At 35.2% G+C, this 27,106-nt stretch overlaps 1 protein-coding gene and 1 pseudogene across 2 annotated transcripts in view; both read right to left on the bottom strand.

Annotated features, from left to right (window-relative positions):
* The window catches only part of PIK3CA (phosphatidylinositol-4,5-bisphosphate 3-kinase catalytic subunit alpha), a 102,068-nt gene that overhangs the window by 42,689 nt on the left and 32,273 nt on the right, over nt 1–27,106 (bottom strand). The window contains exon 2 of one of the 2 annotated variants that reach the window (XM_068546272.1): nt 1,001–1,119. The exons of the other annotated variant lie outside the window; for it this stretch is intronic. The gene's annotated coding sequence lies outside the window, so the exon portion shown is untranslated. The remainder of the gene's footprint in view (nt 1–1,000; nt 1,120–27,106) is intronic. 2 annotated transcript variants of the gene reach the window in all.
* Nucleotides 4,308–4,403, bottom strand: LOC137766846 (U6 spliceosomal RNA; annotated as a pseudogene).

Genomic DNA, 27,106 nt, shown 5'->3' with positions numbered 1-27,106 from the left:
TGCCGCAACTAAGACCCGCCGCAGCCAAATAAATGAATTAATAAAAAAACGCTTAACTAAAAAAAAATGTGGTAAACAAACATAAGTCATTAATAAGGTGAAATATAGATGAATAAATATTTGATCTTAGATTATTAAATTTTAAATTTAACTTTCATATTTTATATAGATACATAAAGAAAACATACCAAATCTCAAAATATAGTCACTAATTTTCCCAATTTGAACTTATAAAAATTCAAATTTTACTGTGTGATAGGATAAATTAAAATTTCTTAAAATTTAAGCTCAAAGGGGCCTAAATATTAATAGAGGTGAAAATTGGAAGGACAGGATTATGAAGTAAATATAGTTAATGTGGAAAATACAATAAGAGATATTTCATAGTATCACACAATTTAACAGGACAAATGATTCCACACTGACATAGTTTTCCAGAAAATATTTTTCTCATCTTTGTGAGGGAGTCAAGACAGATTATCACAGCTTCATATAAATCAGGCAGCAGGCAGTCAGAAGTAAACTGTAAATCAGGTAACTCTAGAATTCCCATTTACTTTTTCAGATCAAGATGGCAGTATTTGGTAAATTATGATTTCAAAATACAGAACTAAAAGAATGACTAATACTTCAAATAAAAAATACATTAATAGTTTGCCTTATTTTTCTATTTGTAGAAAAGAGTAGTAAATTCCAATTCTTCGATTCCTCTTTTTTAACCAGGCCACCTTGTGACTAATAGCAAGCATTGCTAACACAGGTGGACACGGTTAAGGGTGCCTCTTTCTGCCCAAAGAAACGAACAAAGCTAACCATTCCATAAAGAGAATCTAACCAGTGACTTAAGCTTTAACATCTTAACACTTGTTACAAATGAATAACCAAGGAACCTGAAAACGTTTTAGAAACCTCTACGTTTTTTCAATTATGGTATTATTCAGTATTTAGTAGCATATATGAAAACAGTCTTATTTTAATGGCAGAGCAGAAATGGTCTAACCTGAGGGTTTTGCTTTGGTTCACATCACTGCTCGCTCCATCACCCTCAGCTCTGCTGACTCTATGAAGAACTCTGCAATTATTAAGACTTCCCCAGGAGAGGAAATTTCAGGCAGTTTCCTTATTTGCACAAAGTGAAAAAAAAAGTTACTACCTCATAGTGATGGTATAAGAATTAAATGAGATAATACATGTAAAAAAATCCTTAGTATAGTGCTTGGAGCATAAAAATTCAATAAAGGTTCCCTCTCTCTTATCTATTGGATCAATGCTATCTAGATCCATGTGTTCAGAAAGGGACAGAACTTTATTGTTTCAGGCCTATTGTAAGGAGATGAAAGATATTTTTAAAAATGATTTAAAAAAATATTTTTGATGCAGAATATTTTATTGACATATTTGATATCTGTACAGATGTCTCTGTCCTCATCTTTGTATTTGTCTCTGTATTCTTACTGAAACATGAAATTCCTAAAGGATGAGGCCTGTGTCTAACTCAGTCCGTACATTCTCAGCAGAGCATAAGCATCAAATGGTCATCTAACATATTTCAATAATGATAAAACACGAGACATAAGACAAAAGCAGACGGAAATACAAAAATTCTTATTTTAGAATTATGCTATACATAATTTGTAAAATCTACTTCTTTAAGTTTACACATGAGATTCTATTGGTTTTTCTCATCTAAAGAAAAAGGGGGAAAATTGCAATGAATAATAGAAATAAAAATGCAAAGTCATGGTAACAAGCATTTTTGGCTCTTTGGACTGAAAAAAAAAAAAACGACCAGTGAGGAAAAGCAAGAAGTAAAGGGGAATGAAATAGACCATACTACCAACTTTCTCTTCATGTTAAAATAAATGCCTTTTAATCATATCTGGATTGACTGGAAATAAGCAGTGATGATCCATGATCTTTTTGGGCTAAAAACCAACAACATAGCTAATGTACATTTAGTAAGATACTATTTAGTTCACAGAAGCAATACTTAAAGGAAATTTGGTATAATGTAAAGGGTAATTTTTTAATGAGAAAAAAGATACATTCCTTGAAAAATGGTTACAAAGTAGTATCTTTTATATAAAGAGAGAAACAACTCTATGATATTTAAGTTTGGCAGCTGTATTTACATTTAAGGGTCAAGAGTATACTTCAACACAACAGTGAAAACAGAAGCCTAATTATGCACCTGATTGCCTCCATGAAAATTTAACCAATGTGAGATCAATGAAGGGAACAGCCCAGTAAGGAAGCATGGCCTACTACAAAGAAATGCAAAATATGGAGCAGTTCTTGAAATGTTACTCCAATTTCCTGCTACGCAAAAATTTTAGCTCCCATGGAAGATGAAGAGAAAAGGTCCTGAAAGCTTAATCTCTTACAAGTCAAAGTTTATAACCAAACTTATTACTGATGATAACCAAAAAATAGGGCTCACAGTCCTTTCTAATTCCCCTTTACAAATGAGGCTCATGTCCCATATATTTCAGAAATAAAGTCTGTTTATTACTTGGAGTTATATAGATGATGCTAACTACACACTGTTCCTTTCTTGATTGATGGGTTCATTTTTTTTTTTTTTTTTAAAGATAGTAGTCATCTTTTCTTTTTTAAATTTATTTATTTATTTTTGGCTGTGTTGGGTCTTCATTTCTGTGCGAGGGCTTTCTCTAGTTGTGGCAAGCGGGGGCCACTCCTCATCGCGGTGCGCGGGCCTCTCTTGTCGCGGAGCACAGGCTCCAGACGCGCAGGCTCAGTAGCTGTGGCTCACGGGCCCAGCTGCTCCGCGGCATGTGGGATCCTCCCAGACCAGGGCTCGAACCCGTGTCCCCTGCATTGGCAGGCGGATTCTCAACCACTGCACCACCAGGGAAGCCCCTCCCCTCTTTTTCTTCCAAAAGCCTGGGGGCTTCACAAAACATAACTTCACTCTTTCTTACGCTAATGAAGCTAACACCTATCCGGGACTTGGATGTACTCTTTTGAAGAGACAAAAGAGTACCTCATCCAGGGCGCATCTAGATAAATTCATTAAAGAGTTTAAGAATATCTAGAGTAAACATCTTAATTAAGTTAAAACATCTAGAAAAAGGTAACACTAGCAATGTGTTTTCTAGCTCACTTGACTTGATTCTTTTAAAGACCTGTAATAAGCTGAAGGCAAGATGTTTCTGAAAGTCATCAGGAATGAGAACTTCTCTTCCTGAAGTTTACAAATGGCTTTTCCTCTTTTATTTTTGTTTCTTTCTGGTTTAGCATAATGCCCTCATAAGCCTTTCCATGGATTTGAATATCTCAACAGTCATCTTTCAAGTTCTCCTGCTACTATGGGTGAGGGCAGATGAACTTTTGGAAAACATTTGCTTCACACTGTTCTTTGTCTTTTCTTCTCTTTATCAAGAATGAACAGCCACCTTATTTCCTTACGTCATAGGATGAAGACAATTTGGTCACTATTGGGACTTCTAGTCAATTACTATTCCTTCTGGTGGTACCTCTCTAGTGTCTAGATGTATTGAAACTTGTCTGCACCCCACTGATTAACCTTATGGTCTTTCCTGACAATGATGAAAAGATGAGTCCTTGCATAACAAGTCTTATGCTATCATGATAAACAAAGTAAAACTTGTGTCAGCTACAGATTTCTCAGTAGAATGAGTTGCTCTGTCCTCCTTGTACAGAACAAGTAGTTAGTATCCATAGAGAAAGGAAAAAAACAACCTAAATACCAAAATAGTAAATTTTCACTCTAGTTTGACCCAATGAAGTTGGAGCTAGCAACTTTGACTAGGGGTACTAGCAGACATAATATATTCACCTAATTGCATCCAGATATATTTCATAGAAAGTCTCTTTACTTTGGTAGTATTATTTCCATTTTTGACCAACTTAACATTCCAAAGTTTATAGATTGTACTATCTGCCACAAGGCCAAACTTATCTAGGAGAGAGGATGAGGGGCCAATCATAAAGCTTCATTATGGTCTACAGTTTCCAATGGATTTCTCTACTTCCTGAGTTTTATGCAGTGTCATTAAACTTAAGCTATGGTGTCTGTAACTATTATTACATACTACCACACACAAATAATGAACAAAGCATATATTTATATATCATTGCTGTAACTGGCTGCTGCAAGGATAATATTTTAAAAATTGAATGACAAGGTCTGGAATGTGCTGCAATGATCATGGTGGTGATTCTGGGAATACTCACAGGCTAAGGAGAAAGTACAACTGGACTCCACCAATTTCCTTTATGGCAGGAAAACAGCCTGCTGGTGAGTCAAATAAAAACATTAACTTAAAAATATGGAGTACTTCTTGAATGTGTGTATTAGCCTTACATAGGGACCATGCTAGTCTGCTGTCATTCTAATTTTAGTATATTTTCTGTGGAAACAGGTACTATCCAATGAACTTTTACTAAAAATACTAGAAGGGTCTTACCTTTAGTTTCATTCATCCTAAGGCATAGTCCCCAATGGCTGTATTACAAAATTAAGCATCAGTATAATACAGTGTCATGAAAATATATTTTAGTTTTTAATTTAGATTAGACTGGGGAAATCTGGCCGAAGATGTACTGCACAACCTTGGTTATCATATCAATACATAGGTCCCTGACATTTTTGTCTAGTTATTTATCTACCCTTGCTATTATCCTTTTGTCCCAATATCACAATCTCACCCTTTTCCTTGAACTGGTTACCCTTCTTAGAGGCCATTATAGTAATCTCTTCAAGTATTCTTTCTTTTATGTCATATCTATTGATATATTACTGGCATTCTACGAATAGATACAAAGCATAGAATGCATAGGGCACTCACATTTTACTTCATTAAATTTCACTTAAGATGATCATATAATGTCTATTTTTAATCTGCTTATTTCACATGCCAAATTTATTGGCCAAAACAAGCAGTCCCTAGTTTTACTGAACTTAATCAAATAAACCTATAGAGAGTTAACTGAAAATGTTCCATTTTCTTCAAACTATACTCTAATTAATGTAAGATACTGTATTATTTGTTCAATGAGTGCCACCCAAGTCTATCTACAGGTAACAATACAGTTCAAGAGGGATGCTACAACACTGGATGAAAGACATGAAATACAGTAGAAACTTGATTTAAAAATTTTGCTTTTTCAATGATAAAGACCAAACAGTAATATTATATTCTGATGTAACTCCTTGCCATCTGCTCCATTTTCTGGCAATAACAGAATACTTTAGTATTATACTTACTGTAATGGTGAAAAACTCCCCTGCAAGCAATTATTGACCAAATTTAATAGTGATTTATCATACTTCAGTATTTGATATCTGGTAAAACGGGCTACTTCACTAAAGCAAAATTTGGAGTAATACAGGATAGCTGTCTGGCAAGCAAAGGAATGCAGATCTCCCAGAAGCGCAATCACAGAGAGGGTAGCTTAACTGCAGCACAAGCATCACCTAGTCAAGATGTGAAGAGAAGCAGTCCTACGAATGATAACAACAACAATGTGGAGTCATGTAAGCATAGATATTTTTTTAAAAACTCAATTTTTTAGCCAACACAATATGAGTAAGATACTTTCGAATCCATTTAATGATGGAAGAGAAATATTAGTAGATGGGTTTCACTTTGCCTTTTCAAACACTTACTATTCATGTATACTTGATACAGTACAATGTACCAAGTATCTGGGAAATCATGGTTACTATACCTTAACATGAGAGCAATGAGAATGACAAACTGAAATGGGTGTAACTGTGTATAAACAGCAAAATAAGTGATCAGTAAGTAGAATATTTCCATTTTATCCACTGCTGCTTAATATGTCATCAGTTGACCACCTAAGGCATAAAGTTAAACAATAAATTACCTTATAATTCAATAAGTTAAAGTGCTTCTTTAATATGTATCAACTGACAAAAACTTTAAAACTGGTTATTGAATGTAAGTCATTAAATTATTATCCCAACAACTGCTTCACACATTATGATTCATTAGTTAATTTTGCTGAAATCAAAATAAATGCACAGAGGGAGCCATAAGAAAGTTTGAAAAAGGGAACTTAAAGAGCTAAAATTCTAAACCTTCACTAGGGAGTAGTATCTCAAGAAAGAGAATGATTGCAAAGATTAAAGTGAAGAGATACGGGAAAGTTCCTAGGTTGAAGAGAGACACTGTGGGGGATATTAACAGAGACTTTTGTGTATGTGCTCAATAATGGTTATTACAGGAATGGACACATTGGAGAATCCTGATGTGGTGAAAATTCAGCATGAGAGCTTCTATTACGGCACATAAAGAGCACGTTTAAACCTCTATTTCTTAAATTACAAGATTAAGGTTAAACTAAAACTGGAACATAAACTTTTAAGTTATCTAGTCAATACTAATAATCTCTATTATTTGATAGTTACTTTATGGTCTATGTGATTATAATTTGATACTCTCATACCAATTTTGAGTGATATAAGAAAAAAATGCACAGAAGAAAATAAAGTATCTCCACTGTCACTACTGGAAGTCAGAAATTTACCTTCTGTCACAAAGTCTTTAAAACAATGAAGTATTTTTTTTAAAAAAGATAAAAGTATGTTCTATTTGTATAGCATAATCAACAAAATCATGATAACTAGCTTATTAGTTTTTATTTTTAATCGACTTTTACATCTCTAGGAATCAGCTAATTAAAGCCTGTGCTTGGTTCCTTTGTTACAATTGGCCTTACAATACTAGTGTTCTTACCCATCACTAGTCTACTCACAATAGTATCATTAACACTAAGATCCAAATAACAGTGCTGTATTTATGACTGCACTTTAGTTTCCACAAAAGCAAAACTCTGAGAAGAGCATGAGTCATTATCCCCAGGGTAAAAAAAAATGTTTCTTTGGTCAGAATATGAAACTTATTACTGAAACTAGTAATTTAGCCTAGAAATTCATTTTCTGAATAAAAGGAACAGAATGTTTCTTTTCTCTATTAGAACACTCCAAAACTAGCACAGCTGTCCATCTGTCTGCTTTTACCACTCTCCATATCTGCTGTGTGGTGACAGAAAAACAACCTTTACTCTAGCTATTTTCAATACTGTTCTTTTGTTCTTCTGTCCTGTCAGGATGTCATTTTCCCAGGACAAAATACAGACACATACACACATGTGTCACTCACACATTCTCTACTTCTCTCTCGCTATTTGAGCACCTATTACAAAGTCACTACAATACAGTATACATAGAGAACATTCTAAAAGTGGATATTTCTACAATGGTAAATGTCAAAAAGTTCTCAGGTTCATATGTTATGTCTCATGTTAAAATACCTTCAAAATTAAAAAATTAAAATTACAAAGGTAAGGAACTATTAATATTATAAATGATTTAAAGTTTTTCCCCAAAGTTTCCTCAATAAAAAGTCAAAATAATCTTTCTGTGATATTTTTCTGGCCTCCTTTAATTGCTTCTTTTGTTGGTACCTCTTACTCTGCTTACTACTCAAATGTGGGGATTTTTCATGACATCACCACTCTCTCAATCTCCAAGGTTAGAACCTTTGGAATTCTCAACTCCTCTTGCATGATGTCACTTCCACCCACTAAACTGCCCTCAAATTCATCCTTTTTTTTTTTTTGGCCATCTTCTCTATCACTATTAGGTCCTAAAGAGTTCTCACATGGAACAATGACTTGTTTATAATTCAACAAGCATTCATTAAGCAATTGCTTTCTATAAGATGAAATGAAAAGGATTTCTGGCAGGTACAGAGGGCACAGCAGGTTAAGTGGGCAGTATAAACTAAGGCAAATAGCCCTGAAAGCATACACTATTTAATTTTTCCCCTTCCCAATTCATTATCCACAGTGTCACTAGAAGTGGCTACCTAAAACACACATCTAATTATACCGTTACTCAATTAAAATAATATGATGACTCTCTAGTATCTACAAAATATAGCTCAAACTCAAAAGCCTCATGAACCATTACAACAATGGTCTGCCTTTACTCTCCCCCTCCCCACCCACACTCCAAACTCTAATCCCATTGGATCAATCTTTTCTCTTCAGTCTTCTTTGCATTTGTAAATAGGGTCCATGATCTTCCTTCAATCTCCATTCCTATTCATTGCCATTTCAATCATTCTTTAAATTCAACCCAAATGCCTTCCCTCTAGTCCCTCACAGTCTCATTAAACTCGACTTTCAATTCCAGATGAACTTTAGAATCATTTTGTTAAGTTCAAAAACAGCTCAAAGCAAAACTTGGTCATATTTTTGATTAAGAACACCTGATTTATGCTGAGATAGAACTGACATTTTTACAAAATAATCTTCCTATTCAAGTATGTATTTCCACATCTATTTTTCAGTGTTCCTCAGTAGTTATTTTTAAATTGAATTATAATTAACATACGATGAACTGCTTATATCGTAAATGTTAAGTTTGATAACTTTTAATAACTTTTTACACCTATGTAACCACCACACAAGATATAGAACATTTCTATTACCCCAGAATGTCCCCTCATGCTCCTTTCCAATTAACTTCTCTCTATGCCCCAATCACATTTTGATTTCTGTAATTATAGATTAGTATTTCTGGTTCTTGACTTCATGTAAATCAAATCACACAGTACATACTCTTTTGTATTTGGCTTCTTTTCCTTCATTATTTTTGAGATTTATCCACATTGTTAATGTATCACTAATCAGTTCCTTTAAATCACCAAGTAGCATTCCAAAATATACTACAACTTGTTTATCCAGTCTCCAGTTGTTGGAGGTATTCCCAGTTTTGGCTATGGACATTCTTACATCAGTTTTTATTGTTTTTGTTTTAGTGGACATATACTTTTATTTCTCTTGGTGAATACTTAGGAGTGAAATGCTGGGTTCTACAGAGTATAGACTGACTGCTTATGCTTAGAAAGTTCTGCTTGCAAAGCTAGCCCTTGGTTAGTGTCTGGGAATTTGGATGTTGGATACTGGGAGGATTCCCACCCCCTAACTGATAAGAGTGGCTCACTGTACCTGAACTGTTCATTGGAAACAATATGGTTTACGTCTAATGCCTGCTTTCCTTCTGGAATTTGGGTATGTGCTGGGCAGAGGGATCAGCCTCTAAAGCTATACTTGCGCAGCACTGAATCTCTAACAAGCTTTCCTGATTGGCTACATTTCACATGTTGTCACAACTCCTTGCTGGGGAAATTAAATGTACCTTGCATGACTATACTGGGAGAGGACCCTTGGAAGCTTGCACCTGGTCTCCCCCGGATTTCTCCCAATGAACCTTTTCCGTTTGCTGACTGAGCTTTGTATCTTTTGTTGTAATAAATCACAGCAATGAGTATGACTACATGCTGAGTCCTGTGAGTCCTCCTAGCAAATCATCGAACCTGGTCTTAGTAAATGCCTGATACATAAGGTAAACGTCATGTTCAACTTTATAAGAAACTGTCTACCAGTTCTCCAAAGTGGTTGATCATTTTGTATTCCCACCAGCAATAAAAGAGAGTTTCAGATGCCCTACATCCTCATAACTATTTAGTGGTATCAGTTTTTAATTTTAGCTATTGTACTGGGTAGGTAGTGATACCTCCACAAATTAAAACACTATTGTTTTAATTTGCATTTACTAATGACTAATGATGTTGAAAATCTTTTCATGTGTTATTGGCCATTTGTATATCTTCTGTGAAATGCCTATTTGTGTCTTTTATCCATTTTTATTTAGTAGTTGATTTTTTTAAATGTTGATTTCAGGTTCTTTATATATTCAGGAAATAAGTTTTTTTGTCACTTACAAGTACTAAGAATATTTTTTTCCATTCTGTGGCATGTCTACTCATCTTCCTGTTGTCTTTTGATAAGCAAAAAATGTTAACTTTGATAGTCCTATTTATCTAATTTTCTTTTATGATTAGTGCTTTCTGTATCCTGTCAAAGAAATTTTTGCCTTCTCAGTAGAATTTTAAAAGATTTCTTTATGTAAGTTCTGTTATGGTTTATTAACAGGTAAATGTTAAAACAGATAACTGTTTGCTGATAAGTGATCTTTTTGTTAATTTTGTGAATGGGTTCTTCTTTTCCATTATATAATTGGTTATTGTTCATATAAAGGAAAACTATGGTTTATTTATATATTAATGCTACAATACCGAGAAGTCATACAGAAAAAGATAGAGAAATATGACTAAAAAGTCAAAGATTTTTGGCAAAAGTACCATAAACCAAATTGTAAGACCATTGGCAAACTGGGAAGATATATTTGCAACATATATGACAAAGAGCTAATTTTTTTTTTTTTTTTGTAATTTACAAATAGCTCAGACAGGGGAAAAAAGAATGGTAAGTCAAGTAAGGAATATTAACTTTAAGTGTCTATAGATAATAAGCAAGCCAATTCCCACAGAACCTCAGAAAGGTTCAGGACCAGGGAGGGGCGGAGTCAAGATGGCAGTGTGGAAAGACGCAGAGCTCACATCTCGCCACAACTAGGGTGCCTGCTGGATGCTGGTGGGGGACCCCGATGCCCGAGGAGATAGGAAGAACCCCCAAGCAAACCACCCCGGGTAGCTTGTGGGATCTTGGTGCACAAGCCAGTGGTCAGGCCGAAGCTCCTGCAGTGGGAGCTCCGAGTCTGAACCACTGGACTAACAGAGAACCTCAGACCCCAGGGAATAGTCATCGGAGTGAGGTCTCCCAGAGGTCCTCATCTCAGCACCAAGACATAGCTCTACGCAACAGCCTACGAACTGCAGCGTTGGAAGCCTCAGGCCAAACAACCAGTAAGACAGGAACACAATCCCACTCATAAAAAAAAGGAAAAAAAACAATGAGATGGCAAAAAAATATGTCACAGATGAAGGAGCAAGGTAAAAACCTACAAGACCAAATAAATGAAGAGGAAATAGGCAATCTACCTGAAAGAGAATTCAGAGTAATGAGAGTAAAGATGATCCAGAATCTCGGAAATAGAATGGAGGCACGGATTGAGAAAATACAAAAAATGTTTAACAAAGATCTAGAAGAACTAAAGAACAAAGAGACAGAGATGAACAATACAATAACTGTAATGAAAAATACACTAGAAGGAATCAATAACATAATTAATGAGGCAGAAGAATGAATAAGTGAGCTGGAAGACAAAATGGTGGAAATAACTGTAGAAGAGAAGAATAAAGAAAAAGAATGAAAAGAATTGAAGACAATCTCAGAGACCTATGGGACAACACTAAATGCACCAACATTCGAATTATAGGGGTCCCGGAAGCAGAAGAGAAAAAGAAGGGGTCTGAGAAAATATTTGAAGAGATTATAGTGGAAAACTTCTCTAACACGGGAAAGGAAATAGTTACCCAAGTCCAGGAAGCACAGAGAGTCCCATACAGGATAAACCCTAGGAGAAACACACCAAGACACATATTAATCAAACTAACAAAAATTAAATTCCAACAAAAAATATTAAAAGCAGCCAGGGAAAAGCAAAAAAAACCATACAAACGAATCCCCATAAGGTTATCAGCTGATTTTTCAGCAGAAACTCTGCAGGCCAGAAGGGAGTGGCAGGATATACTTAAAGTGATGAAAGAGAAAAACCTAAAACCAAAATTACTCTACCTAGCAAGGAGCTCACTCAGATTCGAAGGAGAAATCAAAAGCTTTTCAGACAAACAAAAGCGAAGAGAATTCAGCACCACTAAACCAGCTTTACAACAAATGCTAAAGAAACTTCTCTAGGCGAGAAACACAAGAGAAGAAAAAGACCCACAAAAACAAAACCAAAACAATTAAGAAAATGGTAATAGAAACATACATGTTGGTAATAACCTTGAATGTAAATGGATTACATGCCACAACCAAAAGACACAGACTGGGGGAACGGATACAAAAACAAGACCCCTATATATGCTGTCTACAAGAGACCCACTTCAGACCTAGGGACACATACAGACTGAAATGAAGGGATAGAAAAAGATATTTCATGCAAATGGAAATCAAAAGAGAGCTAGAGTAGCAATAGTCATATCAGATAAAATAGACTTTCAAATAAAGACTGTTACAAAAGATAAGGAAGGACACTACATAATGATCAAGGGATCAATCCAAGAAGAAGATACAACAATTACAAATGTTTATGCACCCAACATAGGAGCACCTCAATACATAAGACAAATGCTAACAACCATGAAAGGGGAAATCGACAGTAACACAATCATAGTAGGGGACTTTAACACCCCACTTACACCAATGGACAGATCATCCAAACAGAAAATAAATAAGGAAACACAAGCTTTAAATGACACAATAGACCAGATAGATTTAATTGATATCTATAGAACATTCCACCTGAAAATGGCAGAATACACTTTCTTCTGAAGTGCACACGGAACATTCTCCAGGATAGATCACATCTTGGGTCACAAATCAAGCCTCAGAAAATTTAAGAAAATTGGAATTGTATCAAGCATCTTTTCTGACCACAACGTTATGAGATTGGAAATCAATTACAGGAAAAAAACCTGTAAAAAACACAAATACATGGAGGCTGAACAGTGTGCTGCTAAATAACCAAGAGATCACTGAAGAAATCAAAGAAGAAATTAAAAAATACATAGAAACAAATGACAAGGAAAACACAAGGACCCAAAACCTATGGGATGCAGCAAAAGCAGTTCTAAGAGGGAAGTTTACAGCAATCAATCTCACCTCAAGAAACAAGAAAAACCTCAAATAAACAATTTAACCCTACACCTAAAGCAAGTAGAGAAAGAAGAACAAAGAAAACCCAAAGTCAGTAGAAGGAAAAATATCATAAAGATCAGAGCAGGAATAAATGCAATAGAAATGAAGAAAGCAATAGCAAAGATCAATAAAGCTAAAAGCTGGTTTTTTGAGAAGATAAACAAAACTGGTAAACCCTTATCCAGACTCATCAAGAAAAAAAGGGAGAGGACGCAAATCAATAAAATTAGAAATGGAAAAGGAGAAATCACAACTGACACCGCAGAAATACAAAGGATTATAAGAAACTACCACAAACAACTATATGCCAATAAAATGGACAACCACGAAGAAAAGGACAAATCTTGGAAAGTTACAATTTTCCAAGACTGAACCAGGAAGAAGCAGAAAATATACACAGACCTATCACAAGTAATGAAATTGAAACTGTAATTTAAAGTCTTCCAACAAACAGAAGTCCAGGACTAGATGACTTCACAGGCGAATTCTACCAACCATTTCAAGAAGAGCTAACACCCATCCTTCTCAAACTCTTCCAAAAAATTGCAGAGGAAGGAACACTCCCAAATTCATTCTATGAAGCCACCATCACCCTGATACCAAAACCAGACAAAGATATCACAAAAAAAGAAAATTATAGACCAATATCACTGATGAACATAAAGGCAAAATTCCTGAACAAAATACTAGCAAACAGAATCCAACAGCATATTAAAAGGATCATACACCATGGTCAAGTGGGATTTCTCCCAGGGGTGCAAGGATTCTTCAGTACACGCAAATCAATCAATGTGATATACCATATTAACAAATTAAGAAATAAAAACCATATATGATTATCTCAATAGACACAGAAAAAGCTTTTGACAAAATTCAACACCCATTTATGATCAAAACTCTCCAGAAATTGGGCATAGAGGGAACCTACCTCAACATAATAAAGGCCATATATGACAAACCCACAGCAAACATCATACTCAATGGTGAAAAACTGAAAGCATTTCCACTAAGATCAGGAACAAGACAAGGATGTCCACTCTCGCCACTCTTATTCAACATATTTCTGGAAGTCCCAGCCATGGCAATCAGAGAAAAAAAAAGAAATAAAAGGAATACAAATTGGAAAAGAAGAAGTAAAACTGTCCTGTTTGCAGATGACATGATACTATACACAGAAAATCCTAAAGATGCCACCAGAAAACTACTAGAACTAATCAATGAATTTGGTAAGGTTGCAAGATTCAAAATTAATGCCAGGAATCTCTGGCATTCCTATACACTAACGACAAAAAATCAGAAACAGAAATTAAGGAAACAATCCCATTTACCATCGCAACAAAAAGAATAAAATACCTAGGAATAAACCTACCTAAGGAGGCGAAAGACTTGTACTCAGAAAACTATAAAACACTGATGAAAGAAAGCAAAGATGATATAAACAGGTGGAGAAATATACCATGTTATTGGATTGAAAGAATCAATACTGTGAAAATGACTATACTACCCAAAGCAATCTACAGATTCAATGCAATCCCTATCAAGCTACCAATGACATTCTTCACAGAATTAGAACAAATTTTACAATTCATATGGAAACACAAACGACCCTGAATAGCCAAAGCAATCTTCAGAAAGAAAAACGGAGCTGGAGGAATCAGGCTCCCCAACTTCAAACTATACTACAAAGCTACAGTAATCAAGACAGTATGGTACTGGCACAAAAATAGAAATATAGATCAATGGTACAGGATAGAAAGCCGAGAGATAAACCCACACACATATGGTCACCTAATTTATGACAAAGGAGGCAAGAACATACAATGGAGAAAAGACAGCCTCTTCAATAAGTGGTGCTGGGAAAATGACAGCTACATGTAAAAGAATGAAATTAGAAGACTCTCTAACACCATACACAAAAATAAACTCAAAATGGATTAAAGACCTAAATGTAAGACCAGACACTATATAACTCTTAGAGGAAAAACACTCTTTGACATAAACCACAGCAAGATCTTTTTTGACCCACCTCCTAGAGTAATGGAAATAAAAACAAAAAGAAACAAATGGGACCTAATTAAACTTCAAAGCTTTGGCACGGCAAAGGAAACCATAAACAAGACGAAAAGACAACCCTCAGAATGGGAGAAAATATTTGCAAATGAAACAATGGACAAAGGATTAATCTCCAAAATATATGAACAGCTCATGGAGCTCAATATCAAAAAAACAAACAATTCAATTAAAAAATGGGCAGAAGACCTAAATAGACATTTCACCGAGGAAGACATACAGATGGCCAAGAGGCACATGAAAAGATGCTCAACATCACTAATTATTAGAGAAATGCAAATCAAAACTACAATAAGGTATCACCTCACACTGGTCAGAATGGCCATTATCAAAATATCTACAAACAATAAATGCTGGAAAGCGTGTGGGGAAAAGGGAACCCTCTTGCACTGTTGGTGGGAATGTAAATTGATACAGCCACTAAGGAGAACAGTGTGGAGGTTCCTTAAAAATCTAAAAATAGAACTACTATATGACCCAGCCATCCCACTACTGGGCATATACCCTGAGAAAACCATAATTCAAAAGGAGTCATGTACCGCAATGTTCATTGCAGCTCTATTTACAATAGCCAGGTGATGGAAGCAACCTAAGTGTCCATCGACAGAGGAATGGATAAGAAGATGTGGCACATGTATACAATGGAATATTACTCAGCCATAAAAAGAAACAAAACTGAGTTATTTGTAGTGAGGTGGATGGACCTAGAGACTGTAATACAGAGTGAAGTAAGTCAGAAAGAGGAAAACAAGTAACATATGTTAACACACATATATGGAATTAAAAAAAAAAAAACGGTACTGATGAACCTAGTGGCAGGGCAGGAATAAAGACGCAGATGTAGAGAATGGACTTGAGGACACGGGGAGGGGGAAGGGTAAGCTGGGAGGAAGTGAGAGAGTGGCATGGACTTACATATACTACCAAATGTAAAATAGATAGCTAGTGGGAAGCAGCCGCGTAGCACAGGGAGATCAGCTCGGTGCTTTGTGACCTCCTAGAGGGGTGGGATAGGGAGGACAGGAGGGAGGTTCAAGAGGGAGGGGATATGGGGACATGTATATGCATATGGCTGATTCACTTTGTTGTACAACAGAAACTAACACAGTACTGTGAAGCAATTATACTCCAATAAAGATCTATTAAAAAAAAAAAAGAAAGAAAGGTTCAGGACAAGGAAATACCTGGAACTATTAGAACTTCAGGTCTCCAACTCCTCTTAGCGTAGTCAATGACTTCCCAATCCTTCAGAAATCAGAAGGCATAGTTTCTGGAAAAACTAAACCTCAAAATCTTTGGACTTAAATAGACACAGAAATAGCAAAGGGTAAAGTTGTGACTAAAACCAGAGGATTACTTGAAAGTCTAATGAGATTCAAAGCCCCTTTCTTCAGTAAACCTCTAGAACATATAAGCAGCCCCACATAAGAGATGGTAGATTTTTCTCCAGAAAAGAAGCCAAAACTGACCAACATAGAAAAAGATCATGACATTTAAGGATTTCCTACAGCACAGTCCACTAACAGACAAGAGCTCTGCCCTCAAACTCAGAGCTTTTTATCAGCTTTTAATACTTTTTAAATATGAATGACAGCCAAGGATCTTTATGCTTTTGAGGAAGCTTCCAATATTAAAGACAGAGACCAAAACAAAACAGGAGTGCTGAGAAACAAAGAGAATGATGGGACAGAAGAAAATGTCAAAGAAACTAATTAAAATATTCTCAGATAAGAGAAAATATTGCATCATTAACCAGAAGAGGAACCAGTAAGAAAAAAAGAATCAGAGAATAAGAGCTGAAAAAAAAATTCAATAAAAGTTTAAAGTCAAGGCAATTTTCCAGAAGGCAGAATAAAAAGAAAGAGATGAGTAATAGGGGGGAAAGGTAAAAAACCAGAAAGAGCAATTCAGGAAGTGTAATATCTGACTTGTAGGAATTCCAGAAACAACAATGAAAACAGAAGAGAGAAAATATCAAAAAAGAAAGGCAAGAAAATGTCCAAGAACTGAAGGATGTAAGTCTGCAGAAAGCAAGGACCTACTGAGTGCATAGCACAATAAAGGAAGAGACCCACACCAAGATACAGTGCCATAAAATTTCAGAACACCAGGCCTGAAGGGAAGATAATAATAACTTCTAAAGACACCCCCCTACCCCCCAACCCCCCACACAAGCCAAATAAAAGATCAGGAGCCAGAATGGCACTAGATCATGCAATAGCAAAACGGGACGCCAGAATATATTATAGCTGCAATACTTTAAACATTCTGAGTAAAAATGATTTTCAATCTAGAATTCTATGCTCACCAAAAGTATCCACATAACAACAGGAGTAGACTATGACATATTCAGGTATGTAAAATCTCAAACAATTTACCCTTCAGTTATCCGTTTTCAGGAAGCCACTAGAGGGTATGGTACTGTAAATGAGAGGGTACACCATGAAGGTATGGGACATGGGAAATCAAGCCTCCAACACAGGAAGCAGGGGTAGGGAATTTCCAGGATAAGAGCAAAGAGAAGTCATAAGACAACAGCTGTGAAACAGACCTAGAGGGCAGTGAAGATTAAATCAGAAAAATTGAAGGCTCTAGGAAGGTATCTTAGGAAAATAACCAAGCTACTTATCCTACAGGTGAAAGTTATTATTACAAAGATGGTTTGAAGCCTCTGAGAAGACAGACTCGGATGCAACCTTAACTAAGCAAAATTTTAAACTGAGGTAATTATTTAATTAAAACAGCATCAACAACAAAAGTTGTACCAGAAAAGACATAATCATATGCGTTGTTTGCTTCACTGTTGAACAATACTTTTATTGTCATAATAATGAAAACACTAGGTATGGTTAACCAGTAATAATTAAATACATCAGGATGACAAGATAAGGTGAAGAAAGGCATTGAGAGTTAAAATCATGTTATAAGAGGAAATCAATGTATGTTAAATATTGGTGGACCAAGAGATATGAGTATATATACCCCATTATTATAAGGTGGTAAATAGAAGAAGTAGATAAAACAGTTGAAAATGGTTTTTCTGAAGAATGACATGGGACAAGACAGGTTAGGGGGACAGGACAGGAGAAACGAGGGGTAGTAAACTGCTGTTTTTATTAACTTTTCATAGTATTTTAAAAATACATGATTGTATTATTTTTATTTCAGCTTTATTTGAGGTATAACTTAAAATTCAATTCGATGAGTCTTGGCAAATGTACACAGTTGCGAAAACTACCACCACAATCAAGTTAAAAACACTTTAATTACTCATCCTGAAAAGTTTTCTTACTTTACAGTCCATCTCCACTCCTACCCCAGGTCCTCGGTAACTAATAACCTGGTTTCTGTCACGATAGCTTTGCTTATTCTAGAGATTTATATAAATGGAATCATACAGTATGTAATCTTTTGTGTCTAGCTTCTTTCACTTAGCATGATTATTTTTTTATCATTTATGTTTAGGTCTAGGATCCATTTCGAATAAATTTTTGGGTTTAGTGTGAAGACAGTGTTAAGAATTTTAAAAATTCCTCCATATGGATATCTAGTCATCCTAGCACCATTTTTTGAAAAGATTATTCCTTCCTCCTTGAATTACCTTGGTGTCTTTGTAAAAAATCAATTACATTAAGCATGGTTCTATTTCTAGACTCTCATTTCCTCCCCATCCATCTATATGTCAATCCTTATGCCGATACTGTACTATATTGACTACTGTAGCTTTACAGCAAGTCCAAAAAGTCAGGTACTGTAAGTCCTCAGATTTCATACTTAAAAAAAAATTTTTTTTGGCTGCTTTATGTCCTTGCACTTCCATATAAATTTTGGAACCAGGTTTTCAATTTCTATGAAAGACTGACAAGATTTTGATTGAAACTGCATTGACTCTATAGATCAATTTCATAAGAACTGCCATCCTAACAATATTCAGTCTTCCAATTCAAGAACATGATGTAACTCTCAATTAATTTAGGTCTTCTTTAATTTCTGTCAGCAAAAATTTGTAGTGCACAGGTTTTGCATATCTTTTGTTAAATTTATTTCTAAGTAATTGCATAATGCTAATGTGGTTTTGTTTTTTAATTTCATTTTTGGATTGTTCGTTACTAGTATATAGGAATATAATTAATCCTTGTTAATTATCTTGTATCCTACAGCCTTGCTAAATTGATGCATTAGTTCTATAATTTTTTTAATGCAGATCCCTTAGAACTTTCTACACACGTGCCAGCTGTGAATAAAACAGTTTTACTTCTTCCTTTCTATTCTGTATGTCCTTTCATTTCTTTTTCTTATTGCATCAGCTAGGACCTCTAGTATAATGCTGAATACAAGTGGTGAGAGCAACATCCTTGCCTTGTTCTTGATCTTAATTGGAAAAACAAAATCATTCACCATAAGGTATGATTTTAGTTGTGTTTTCATAGATGTTCTTTATCAAGTTGAAAAAGTTGCCTTCATCCCAGTTTGCTGACTTTATTATGTGTTTATGTTGAATTTTATCAAATACTTTTTCTGCATCCACTGAGATGATCATACAGTTTTTCAACTTTATCTTATTAGCATTATGTATTACCCTGAATTGATTTTTTTAAGTTAAACCAGTCTTTCATTGTTGGGATAAATCCCACATGGCCATGATGTATTATCCTTTTCACATATTGCTAGATTTAATATGCTAATATTTTGTTAAGGATTTCTGTGTCTATGTTCATGAGGAATATTCGCTGCTAGTTTTCTTTTCTTGCAATGTCTTTCTTTGGCTTTGGTATCCAGGTAATACTGGCCTCATAAAATGAGTTGTGATGTTCTCCTTACACCTATATTTTCTGAAAATCTGGATAGGAATTATATTTTTTCTTTCTTCAGTGTTTGACAGAATTACCAATTATGCCACTGGCCTGAATTTTTTTGTTGTTGGAAGGTTTTTAATTACTAACTGAATTTCCTTATTCTATATAGGTCTATTTAGATTTTCTATTTCTTCTTGAGTCAGTTTTTGGTCATTTGTATTTTTCAGGGAATTTGTCCATTTCACCTAAGTTGTCAAACTGGTTGGTGTAAAGTTGTTCATAATATTCTTTTATTATCTTGTTAAGTATCTATGTATCTGTAATAACATCTCATTCCTAATACTGTTAATTTACATTTTTTTCTTAATTATTCTAGTTAAAGGTTTATCAATTTTACTGAACTTGATTGAGATTTTCATCTCATTGGTTTTCTCTGTTTTCTACTTACCTGAGTTCTGCTCTGATCTTTATTATTTCCTTTCTTCTATTTATTTTGGGCTTAACTTACTATTTCTTTTCTAGCTTTTTAAGGCAGGAGCTTAGATAACTGATTTTACACCTTTCTTCTTTTCTAGTATATAAGCACTTAAAGCTATAAATTAATTTCTTAGCACTGCTTTAGCTACATACCAAATATTCTGATATGCTGTATTTTTATTTTCATTCAGCTTAAAATATTTTCTTCATTCAGTTAAAAATATTTTCTAACTTCCCCTGTGAATTCTTCTTTCACCCATAGGTTACTCAGAAACACATAATTCAATTTCCCCATATTTGGGAATTTTCCTTATTTCTTTCTGTATTGACTTTTAATTCCCTTAATTTAATTCACACTGCATAATTTCAACACACTGTAATTTCAATCCTTTCATATTTACCAACAAATTTTATGTTTGTGGGCCATTATATGGCTCATCCTGATGAATGTTTCTAATGCACTTTGAATGTGTTGGTGGGTGTGGTATTCTGTAGATGTCAGTTAGGTAAAATTGGTTGATTGCCTTATTCAAGTCTTCTATATATCCTGTTTTTCTGCCTACTTAATCTACCAACTGTTGAGACAAGAGCACTGAAATCTGCAACTCTAAATGTTTAATTGCCTATTTCTATTTTTGATTCTGACAGTTTTTATTTCATGGATTTTGTGCCTCTGTTGTCAAGTGCACATATATTTAGAATTTCATATTTTTCTGCTGTGTTCATTTTATAATTTATCTCTAGTATTACTCTTTGTTTTAAAATATATTGGCTGATATTAATATAGTTACTCCAGCATTCTTATACTTATTTTCTACGAAGGGGAATCACCCAACCTCTTCACACTGTCATTACTGGAAGATACATTTATTTTGATGATGAAAATTAAAAACTTAAAAGGGGAATACAGGGCTTCCCTGGTGGGGCAGTGGTTAAGAATCCGCCTGCCAAGGCAGGGGACACGGGTTCAAGCCCTGGTCTGGGAAGATCCCACATGTGCGGAGCAACTAAGCCCATGCACCACAGCTACTGAGCCTGTGCTCTAGAGCCTGAGAGCCACAACTACTGAAGCTTGAGCACCTACAGCCCATGCTCCGCAACAAGAGAAGCCACTGCAATGAGAAGCTCACACACCACAACGAAGAGTAGCCCTCACTCGCCGCAACTAGAGAAAGCCTACACGCAGCGATGAAGACCCAACACAGCCTAAAATAAAATAAATAAAAATAAATAAATAAATAAAAGGGGAATACAACGACAGACTCAGAAGATATTTGGAAAAAAAATGTTGATTATAATTGTATACTAATAAAACTAAAAACCTGGATTAAAAAGTATTTTACATAAATATATATTCCTATATCCCCTCCCATGTTCCCCCCTAAAATTAACCACGTTATTAACATTGGCTACACTTTGAGGACAGGATATGAGTAGGCAGTGAGGACAGACAGAAATGAATAAAGTAAAATTTGCAAATAATAATTTGTCTTCTCCTTTCATTATACTTGTTTTCTTTCCCTCATTTAACTGTACCAGTATTGTACACCAACACAAAAAAAGGTGAGAAAATAGCTGATTGTTCCTTATGTTATTCATAACATGAATGGAATGTGAATCTTTCATTATTGAGCTTGAGCAAAGCTTCTGGCTTGGGACAGCTATTATTTAATACATCAAGGAACAGCTTTCTATTACTACTTTACTAAGGTTGTGTGTGTGTGTGTGTGTGTGTGTGTGAGACAGAGAGAGAGAGAGAGAGAGAGAAAGAGAGGGAGGGAGGGAGAGAAAAGGAAAGAATATGTGTGTTTATAAGTGCTACAGATTTCCTAACATTAAAATGACCCCTGTATTTCTAGAATAAATGCCATTTGATTGTGGGGTGTGCGTGCATGTGTACATGTATGTGTATGTTTTAACAAACTTTGAATCTGTTAGCTAATACTTTATTTAGAATAAATACTTGAAATGAGAATGGTCTGTAATTTTCTTTGTGTGTGTGTGTGGCTCCAAAACAGTTTAACAAATTTTACTATAGCTTTTAATATACTGAATATTTGAAAGAAGAATAATGAGAAGAGACTAGCCTTACTAGACATCAAAGCCTCAGTAACAAAAATAGTATATATAGTATTGGCCTATGTAGACCCAAGGAACAGAACTGAGTTCAGAAATGAACCCTAGTCATTGCTGCAATTTTGTATAGGAAAGAACTCAGAATCTCTAGTTAGGGTACTAGGATGAATTACTTAATAAATGGTCCTGGTAGAAGTGACCAGCCACTTGGAAGGAAAAATAAAGTTGAATTTTTACTGCCTTACTTTAAGATATATAAAGAAAACTTTAGAATGTTCCTGAGAAACATAAAAGACTTGAAGAAATGGAAAAAAATACCACATACTTAGTAAAGAAGACTCAAATTCATAAAGATGTCAATTGTCGCTTAAATAATCTGTACACTGAACATGATACCAATAAAGTATCAATATGATTCATATGTATAGAATTAATCATGCTGACTATAATGTAAAAAAAAATAAAAATAGCAGGAAACCCAGGAAAAATCTGGGGATGGGAAAAATCAGGGGGAGAGAAGGGTCTAGCCCTACCAGACATTAAAACATACAATAAAACTACAATAATTAAAATGGTAAGATACAGCTCATGAACAGTCAGATTAACAGAATAGAACAGAAGGGACTTCCCTGGTGGTGCACTGGTTAAGAATCCACCTGCCAATGCAGGAGACCCAGGTTCAATCCCTGGTCCAGGAAGATTCCACATGCCACAAAGCAACTAAGCCTGTGTGCCACAACTACTGAGCCTGTGCTCTAGAGCCTGAGAGCCACAACTACTGAGCCAGCACTCCACAACTACTGAAGCCTGCACGCCTAGAGCCCGTGCTCCGCAACAAGAGAAGCCACCGCAAGGAGAAGCCCACGCACCGCAACAAAGATTAGCCCCTGCTTGCCACAACTAGAGAAAGCCCGCGTGCAGCAACAAAGACCCAACCCAGCCAAAAATAAATAAAATTAAAAACCAAAGAACAGAAAATTTAAAAATAGACAAAGAATGTATTATAAGATAAAGGTGTCACTTCAAATTAATAGGGAAAAGACAATTTGGAACAAGTATCTGGAAACTTGAAAAAAAGTAAGAGTGGGTTCCCAATTTACAACTTACATTAAATAAATTCTACTTAGAATAACAAACATAATGTAAAAATAAAACCATAAAAGTACAAGAAAATATAGGATGATTGTTTTTAATTAGTGTAAGTTTTTTCTCAGTAAAATACAGATGCCATAAAAAGAAAAGACTGATAAATACAACTATATAAGAAACAAAAATTCCTGTATGTAGGAAAAAAATACCAGAGGGAAAGACAAAAGAAAAAGTAGTAAAAACTATCTGCTATTCATATAACTGACAGAGGGAGAAATCCCTACTGTATAAATAAAAACAATTCAATATAAAATGGACAAAAGATATGAACTGAGAGTTCATAGAAAAAGAAACACAAATAGTTAATAAACTTATGAAAATTACTCATCTTTATTCATAATAAAATGCAAATTAAATGATAAAACACTGGAATTTCAAAATTAAAAAAAAACTGCTAGAACATACAGCGAAAAGACATACATTGAAAACAAGGGGCGGGGGGAGGGGGAAGACATGAGATGTCCAATAACCAAATACTTCTTATTTTAGAATAAGAGAAAAATGGAAGAAAGGAAATTAAAGAAATAAAACAAAAATATTTCTGAGCTGGAGAGACTTACATATTCAGATTAAAAGGGACCACTGAGCAGAATAGGTGTAAAAAAAAAAAACTATACTGGACAATAAAAGATAAAGATAAGAGCCTAAAGGCTTTCAGAGGGGGGGAAAATAGGTAATATGGAAATGAACGATTATCTGACGACAACTCTTCTCATCAACAACAATAGGAGTGAAAAATTAGGCAGTAATTAGAATCTGTTGGAAAGTGTTTTGACCAGGAATTTTATACCCAGCAAATTATCATATGTAAAGAAAATATAAAGTATTTCTATGGGTTTTACCTCCCATGAACCAATTCTAAGGCATGTGAGTTATTACTCAAGCCAACCAAAAATGGAGGTCAAGAAAGAGGAAGATATATGCTAGAGATGGTAGAACTGACTCAGAGGCCAAATCACGTAAATAAATAAATCTTATTTATTATAAGAAAAAGCAATCCTAGGAAAAGTTTTACATCAATCATAGAAAGTAATAAGCCCAAACCAGAATGAAATCTGTGTGGCCAAAGTAAAAAGTATTCAGAAAAAAGAATACAACAGCTTCTAAGCAGCAGATAAAGGAACTGAGGAGTCACGAAGTATTAATGGCATGCTGAAGAATGTACATGCTTATTTTCACAACAGGAAAAAAAATACGCAATTTGAAACTTTAGGGGGAAAAACAACAAAAATGTATAATAAAATCATGCTCAAAATATGAAGCAAAACAGCACAATTTTCAGCAACTTGTGGAGTGTATAAAAAGAGTAACCATGTGATCTAAATGCTAAGAATATTCTCTGTGTGGTTCATGATGCTGAACATATAAAGACATCTAATCTTAGCACTCTACATGGTCATGGAGTGAAACATTTTTAAATAATCATATTAATGTAAATACTACTAGCGTAAGCTATTAAAATCCTCCTATAGTCAAAACAGAAGAGGATTTAAGTATGGTCATACTGATAGAATAGAATGTAAAAGTTACCATTACTTGACAATATAAGTAACTGTATATATAACGTGCTGTGGAAGAGTGGGACAAAACTTGAAAGGAAAATAGGGTACTATTACCACTGTCTAACGGTGGGATATCAGGAATATTAAAAGTTGATGTGATAGAAAATGGACATTTGAGTATATTAAAAGCAGAAAGTAACAACAAAAACTAAAGAAAGAGAGAATGGAAGGATAGTGAGATGCTGATTAAACAGGTAACAAAATTAACAGTAGCAGGAAATTTTTAAAATGAAATTAAAATGCTCAAATTTACTTTAATAATCTTCATGTCCAGTGACTATTAAGAAAGGCAATTCTTCAACTTCTCAAATGCTATTATTTACTAATGTATTGTATTTCAGCTTAATCTTGGAGGTTATTATACATTCTTCCTTTCTATAAAATGTTTTGAGACACTGAGGAACTCGGAAATCTTTATAAGATATAACCGTTTTTCAAGTGTTTAGTGTATTTCAAAGTGTGGTACCCTAATTTCCATTTTCTTGATTTCAGTTCCAGAAATATTGGCAGAAAAAGTAAAAAGCTGACAGCTGGGTGTAAGGATATTACAAGATGACTCTAATTATCTAAAATGTTTCTTTTAAAAGAACAGTTGCTACTAAATATTTCATTGCTAACATTTGGTTTAAGCCATAGCTAGATGTATTCTATGGCATACTGGATCTGAACTTTGCAGCTGGTCGTTGATTTCCATCAACACATCAAGACTGAAATCTATAGCAAGGCTAAACACAACTAAACTTTGAAAATTGAACTTTAAAAAATACAACGCAAACCCACTTGAATACTTATCTATGTATTATATATGTGTGTATGTATTTATTTATATATATAGTTTTTGTCTTAATTACTGCGGAATAAAATGCTAACTACATAAATGTCAGCTGCATTTAATTAAACAAGTATTTGTGGATACCCCATTAGGTACTATAATATGGTTTCTGAAAGGGATACAAAGCATCAAAAAGCAGAGGATAGGAGATTGGACGTGACACTGAGAGACAACAGCTTAATATCCAGTAATCAGTTCTTGCCCTAGAGGAATAGATATTATTTATAAATTGTGACATATGATGAAAAAGTTTATTAAAACGCCTTCTCCCCCTAACGTGATAAAAGATCAACTAATACATAAGCAGGAAAAAATGCTTAAAAGGCTGTGTGTGTGTGTGTGTGTGTGTGTGTGTGTGTGTGTGTGTGTGTGTGTAATTTTACAGTGACAGTCTGTCTAACTTTCCTGTAAAGACTAAAACCAGAAAAGCAGCCAAATATCTTGGGGGCAAATCTCAAGTCTATAGTACTAACAAGCTAGGTAACTGTAAGCAAATATTTAACTTTTTAAGACTTCATTTTTCTCACTGAAAAGTGGGACTAATCAATCCTCCCCTGCCTTCAAACTGGACTGTTATTCACATGACAAACATTTATTAAGCAATTATGTACCAGGCTTATGCTAGAGGTACAAGATAAATAAAACGACATCCCTTTGGGACTTTCCTGGTGGTGCAGTGGTTAAGAATCCGCCTGCCAATGCACGGGACACGGGTTCGATCCCTGGTCCGGGAAGATCCCACATGCCGCAGAGCAACTTAGCCTGTGTGCCACAACTACTGAGCCTGAGCTCTAGAGCCCACGAGCCATAACTATTGAGCCCACGCACCACAACTACTGAAGCCCATGCGCCCTAGAGCCTGTGCGCCGCAACTACTGAGCCCATGTACTGCAACTACTGAAGCCTGCGTGCCTAGAGCCCGTGCTCCGCAGCAAGAAAAGCCACTGCAATGAGAAGCCCGTGCACCACAACGAAGAGTAGCCCCTGCTCGCCGCAACTAGAGAAAGCCCACGCGCAGCAATGAAGACCCAATGCAGCCAAAAAAAAATGACATCTCTGACCTCAAGAGGCGCATAGTCTACTGAGGAAGACAGATATGTAAATAAATAAGCATAACTTAGTATGTGTGTGTTGCAATGAGTAGAGGCTATGGAAGTACAAAGGAGGGAGCGGTCTACTCTGCCTAGGAGTGTTGAGCCCAGGAATACTTTACACAGAAGCTGAAGAGAGTGTGCCAGGTCAACAAGTTATTGGGTAGAAGCAACCATAGCAAAAGGAGCTCTGAGCAGGAGGAACAGCATGAGCACAAGCACAGGAGTCCAGAAAGGCCTAGGTGACTCTGAGGCAGTTCCAAATGGCTAGATTGCAAGATGTTCACAAGGGACAGTGTAGAAAATGTG

This window comes from Eschrichtius robustus, chromosome 6 (assembly GCF_028021215.1).
Source record: "Eschrichtius robustus isolate mEscRob2 chromosome 6, mEscRob2.pri, whole genome shotgun sequence".
In the NCBI taxonomy this organism is placed as follows: domain Eukaryota; kingdom Metazoa; phylum Chordata; class Mammalia; order Artiodactyla; family Eschrichtiidae; genus Eschrichtius; species Eschrichtius robustus.
The sequence above is the reverse complement of the archived record's forward strand: the minus strand, read 5'-3'. Positions and strand labels throughout refer to the sequence as shown.